Source organism: Haliaeetus albicilla, chromosome 3 (genome assembly GCF_947461875.1).
Source record: "Haliaeetus albicilla chromosome 3, bHalAlb1.1, whole genome shotgun sequence".
NCBI classification, from domain to species: domain Eukaryota; kingdom Metazoa; phylum Chordata; class Aves; order Accipitriformes; family Accipitridae; genus Haliaeetus; species Haliaeetus albicilla.
In genome coordinates this window covers 28,043,660-28,049,498 of record NC_091485.1, presented here as the reverse complement: position 1 = coordinate 28,049,498, position 5,839 = coordinate 28,043,660, and the positions used below count along the sequence as shown (strand labels likewise).

General features: G+C 40.1%; 1 long non-coding RNA gene across 1 annotated transcript; it reads right to left on the bottom strand.

Annotated features, from left to right (window-relative positions):
* Nucleotides 1–841: 841 nt before the first annotated feature.
* LOC138684732 (uncharacterized) lies at nucleotides 842–5,839 on the bottom strand. Its single transcript, XR_011323989.1, has 2 exons — nucleotides 5,012–5,839; nucleotides 842–2,277 (listed from the first exon to the last, which is right to left on the bottom strand). It is a non-coding gene; the product is annotated as an uncharacterized lncRNA (long non-coding RNA).

Sequence of the window (5,839 nt, the reverse complement as noted above, 5' to 3'; positions counted from 1 at the left end):
AATCCACATCAAAGGAAGGTATCTATGAAGTGTAACTGCAGCTTATATTGACAACAGTTTCTTCTCTGGAGGAAGCCATATGTTTCTGTTGTTTTGTGAGGAAATCTTAAAGCATTACGATTTTTTTTCCCAGTATTGCATCCAAGAGAAGCATTGTCTCAACCCTTTCCTTCAGTTACCCTTTGATAGCTCAGTCAGACCCAGTTCTTCCTCCGTGCTGTTGGGGCCTTTCAAGGGCAGCAACCAACTCATGAAAATAGAGTCTCTACCATCTCTCAGGTGCTTGATATAACAGAAAGCATTGGAAACTCCAGAGCAGCTCCTCCAGTCTCCAAATAGGGGATGTTGACTTGTTCTTATGAAGATGGCTTGTTTGCAGAACTTTTGCAACACAGCAGTTGTTGGGGGAATAAGAGGTATATTAGATGCAGACAGATCCATCAGGGGATAGAGGTGTGAAACTCTTCTGAACTATAACAACATAATTTTCAGATCTGTAACAATAATTCAGATTATGGTCAACTTTAACAGCGATTGAAAAAGGCACAACCTCAACATAAGAATCATGCTTCTCCCAAAGTTAAAGTCTATGCTCCAGAGCCTGGAGTAAAATCCCTCAGTGGGATGGCAGTAAGAATTTTATAACAAAAATAAAAAGACATATTTTCCTTGATCTCATTCTTCAAAAAGGACAAAAGATTTTTCTTTAGTTTTCAAAAAGCACTTGGCTTGAAGCAGCCAACCAGCCCACAGAATTCAATCTTGTTAGCTAAAAAAGGAAATATTATAGTTAATGAAAATAAGATTTGGGGATAGAAAATATTAGGCAAATCTAACTATAGGTGTTAAAAATTGTGTTTTATAATGAAAGTGGCAATCGCATGACAGGTCTTACAATTTCATCAAAGCAAATTAACATAATTTAACATAAAGCAAATTATTACAATTTCATTAAAGTACACTAACAATAAACAATTTCTAAATAAACAGTTAGGGTTCCAGTTTCTTAATTTTTATTACCCAGAAGTCAGGAGTATTATGAAATTTCTTCTGGAAATTTCCAGTGTTTCTTTTTTGTAGGTGTTACATACATTTTCAGAGAAGCCAACAGGTTCATTCACACCAGTGAATTCTGGCTATAGCTAAGGAGGGAGCCTGGGACTCTGCAGACTGCATGAGTCAGAAAAAAGTAAGACTTCTGATCCCAAAACAATAAAATGATTACTTGATTTCATTGGAAAGCCAATCAAGAAAAATGAAATACTTCACTTCAAATAAGTGAATTATCAGCAAATTAAAAAGAAAATAAATTTATTTACTGAAGCTAGCTTTTTAAGAGGCAAGTACATCTCCTTCTAGCGGCCTATTCGATATGAAGCAGTTCTACAAAACTGTAAAACTTTCTTTTGTGGTGATTAGAAATTATCATAGGCCCTTGTTACAAGTTGTCACCCTTTCAGCCCTTTATCACACCATATGATTAAGGCCTTGTTCTGGAAAAGATTTTTTGTTTGTTTGTTGAAGATATCCAACTGAATAGAGATGCTACGCTGATCAGATGATCAGAAGATCTTCTTCTCTATCTTGATTTTCAATAGAAACTCTCCAGGCCAAACAGCTTGCAGGCACCAGGCAGTGATGCTGAATGAGATCCCTGGAAGAATGAATTACAGGCACTAAGCTTGACTATGTTGATTCCCAAATCATCACACTGAGGGTATAGACATAAAGCCAATTACACAATATGCAAATATATTGTATCACATCTGGATTACATATGCTCAGCTTCTCCTCCATAGAGAAATTCTTTGCAAAAGTTGCCAGCAATTAACAGAAACATAACTATGGTGACAGATACGATTTAGCTATCAGAAAAAGGAAAAAAACCCATGCTCTTCCACAAAATCATATATATATATATATATACACACACATACATAGCAACAGAAAGAGATTGATGCTGCCAAGGGTTGCTAAAGCAGAAACAGAACTGCTGTATACAATATTCTTCCATCCTAGCCCAGCTGATTTTCAAATTTGAGCAGAACAGCCCACAAGCTACTGCAGCAGTAGTTACCTTTCCATGTCTTGCATTGTCTTGATGTAAGAAACAGGCTGGAGAAACATGCAGGGCTACACATGTCAGGTAATGATCATGCCAGAAAAGCCCATGAGGATAACTTGGTTAAGTTCTGTACCAAATTACAAGATATAGTCAAGTAAAGATTACTTACTACTAAGGCTGCCTTTTTTTTCCCTCTTTCCGAGATTATTTCCCTAAATAAAAGGACAATTAGAAATTACAGGGTTTTTAGTTCACATAGGTTATCAACATGAAAAAGCATATTTAGAAAAAACACTCAGACCAGATAATTCAAAGGATACTACTTATTTTACTGAAGTATGAGAAAGACAGCAGCACTAACAACAATGTTTTAATTATCCCAATTTTTAAAATATTTAAGCTGTTTTGACATCTGTGCTGCTCAGTTTTTCTTTCCCACTGGATGCTATCTCCATAAAACTGCATTCTCTCTGGCTATGCACGATTATCTACTTCCTTAAACAATCATTTTCAAGTGTTGCCAATGACTAACAATCTTACAATTCCTAAAAATCTCCCCCCGCGTAGGAATTTTACATGTGGGAACTTGCTATATAGAATATACAAATTTGCTTTTTCCCTGTTGCCTGTCACAGACTACTCAGAATAAGTCTGGAGTCTCAAGGGATCCACAGAGCTCAAGTTAAAAATCACTGTCCTAAAAGTTGGATTTTTGTTTTTGTTAGTGCTTGTTCCTCTTCTGTTAAAAGAATATCCCGACGAATTTGGGTTAGCTGATAGTGTGTGCAGCCTTCATGTCATAGAAAGAAACAACCACTGTTTTTTCCACTATTGTGATAAAACTCAGTATAAGCATTGAATGCCCTCAAACCCATTAATTAGGTGAGGGGGTTTTTAACAAATAAAAATATTCTTTCATATGTAATAAAGAATGCAAGGAAACTGGGTAAACTAATATGCCCTTAATACTTTTGCTCCGTACATTTATCCTTCCATCTTGTAAATACTGACGCATAAGAACAGTGGTATGCCTGTGTGCAGTGCGACTCAATTTGCTGAGATCACATGTATAAATGTTTGTCAGATCAAGGCTTAAACTGTCAGTAAAGTGCTTAATTTGCATAATTTGAATTGAGGAGAGTAGTAGTGGCAGTACCTGGCAGGTTAAATGTAAGGATAGACCCACAAGGGAAAAAGGTCTTTTTTTTCCAAAATATTTGAAGCCATGAGGAATCTAGTATGTTCCAAATTGAAAACATTCATTTTTTTACAGAATTTTTATGAACCCTAGGAATGAAAATTAATTTGGACAAGTTGAAAGAGAGACTCAACTCCATGACTAACATGGGAATTACCCTAATCCTCTCTTCAACTTAATCATGGAATTTTAACAAGGTTTTTCTGGAAGCCCTTGAGATCTCCTAGGTTGAACATTAACTTATGTCCGTTATTTTTATACTGCTTAAAACACACTCATAAATGCAATCTATGGCTGAGTTATGAGATAAACCCTTTGAGTTCTAAATCACTTGTTTGAATCTTGGCCAGAAATTGCCACCGTTTGCTGGCTTTTCCATGATATACGTGAAAAGGGTTGATGATCTCAGTCTAGTAGCAGTTCTAATGCTGTATCTCCAGCTATGCCTACTTAATGCTAGATTATTTCTGGAGAAAAAAAAAAAACCAAACAACAAAAAACCCCTGTTCTCTTGGGCTTATGCTACAGATGAATAGCATAAACCCTAAGGAACCAGGCATGTCTGGAAGCAATGCACAAGTTTCTCTTCTGCTCTGCCCTCCCGAATATATGCCTCTCACCCAAAAAGAGATGTGGTGCGGAGATTATACCTCAAAAGGTATAACCCACCCCTGCTCTCTTAGTTTCTCTTTATCACAGTACCCAGAACTAGGGATTTCTATGACCCAGAGGAAACTTTTGGTTACGACTGTGTAAATGAGGGAAGCCAACTGCTTGATAGAAACTTGTTCAAGGCTAAAAGATTCAGTAAAACGATGTTGGCGAGAGCAATTTTTCTGCCAGCGTTACTGTTTCTGCTAAGTAAATTTAAAGCCAGCAGCAGAACCATAAGAAGCATCAGCCAGAGCTCAGATCTGGTAACCTTCCAGATATGCTGCAGAGCCTTTTATTTTTTCAGGCCTTTAGGGATGGATGGGTTGAGGGATATGAGAGGCCAGGCTCATTTAGATGATAGGTAATTACTCTCATTGGACAGTTGGTTTATGGAGTTGTTTATAACGTGTGCTTTGCATTTTGTAGAACACTTGTAAGAGTGAATAAATGCTCAAATACAGTCATTAATAAATGTTAATATTACATCTACCTACCACAAAATACAAACAGGAATCTGTTACTGGGGGAAAGTCACCATTTCATAAATCTAAATCCAAGCAAAGACGTTAGAATTGCTAAAAAGACCGAACATATGCTCTGTCAGGTGCAAACCCGGGAAACTCTTCCTTGTAACAGGACCTAAACATCAGCTGTGCCCTTCTTGCTTACTTTCTCTCAGTCCTGGGCTAAATTTTAATGCCGAATCTCATTACCAGATGCCGTTTCCCTCATTTATTATTCTTCACAACTGTTGGCTTCGGTACAATTTCATAGGCTACAACCTTAAAGAGGGCGCGAGAAGGAGGGAGGGGGCTGTTTTTCTAGTTGGGGCTGCCTCTCCTCGGCTGAGTCTCATTTGGCTTTTAATGCTTGCAGGTGGTGCCTGGCTTGCCGGCTGCCCGGGCCCTGCCCTGCCCCGCGGAAGCGGCTCCGGCTCCGGCACCGGCTCCGGCGGGCGCGCATCTTCCCCCGCCGCTTCTGGCCTTTCCTCCCCCTCCCCTGGCTTGGGTAAACAGCTGCATCGCAGCTCGCAAGTAACCGCTATTTTCAATTTCGAAGCTAATGAAATCAGTATCGTAGAAGCATGTACTTACCCCGCCTTTCCCCGGCAAAACACAAAAGCAAATCCGCTGTTTCCTTTCAAAACACGGGCATGGCGTTTTGCGTTATTTTCTAAAGCAGTGGGAAAAAAAACCCCAAAAAACAAACAAAAAAACCCCCCAAAACCAACCCCAAAAAACCCAAGCCACTATTTTTCTCGCAAGTTCAAGCGTAAAATAAGATGCTTTAAAATAAATAACGCACCATTTTGAATCAACGCTTCATGAGATTGTCTAGGGGCCAATGCTTACAAATCCTCCCCTTATAATGTCCCAGGATAGGAGCTCTGATGCATGGACACAAAATAACTTTGCTCAGTGACCTGCGGGCGAGAGAAAATCCTTGCCAGCTCTGCAAATGACCCAGCACTGACACTGGCTTCTATAAACTGTTCACTCAGCAACACTCCCTAGTTCCGTTATGCACGTTGACATTTTTTGGACCGCGGACTGCAACCCCGGCCAAGCTTTTAAAAACATCTGCTGATAAAATTCAGCAGGTAGCTTGGAAAAAAAAACCACAAACGGAGTGAGACGAGGAGTGTGGAGGGTTAAAAACTGACGGGAAAAGAAAAAAAAAAAAAAAAGCGCTAACCCGCTAGGCAGTAACAGTTGAGAGAAACTTGCCGAGCCGCCGGCACCGGGTGGCGGGCAGGGGCGTCCCACGGCCCCCGGGCTGGGCACCACCGGCACCCCCGCAGCTTCTCGCTGCATCGGCCGTCCCCTACCGAGCACAGCGAAGACGGGCCTTTCCTTCCCCCGCAAGTTTCCCCCTCGCCCCCCAAACAATTGCAGCACCCCAAGTTGGTGGGTTGGGATTTA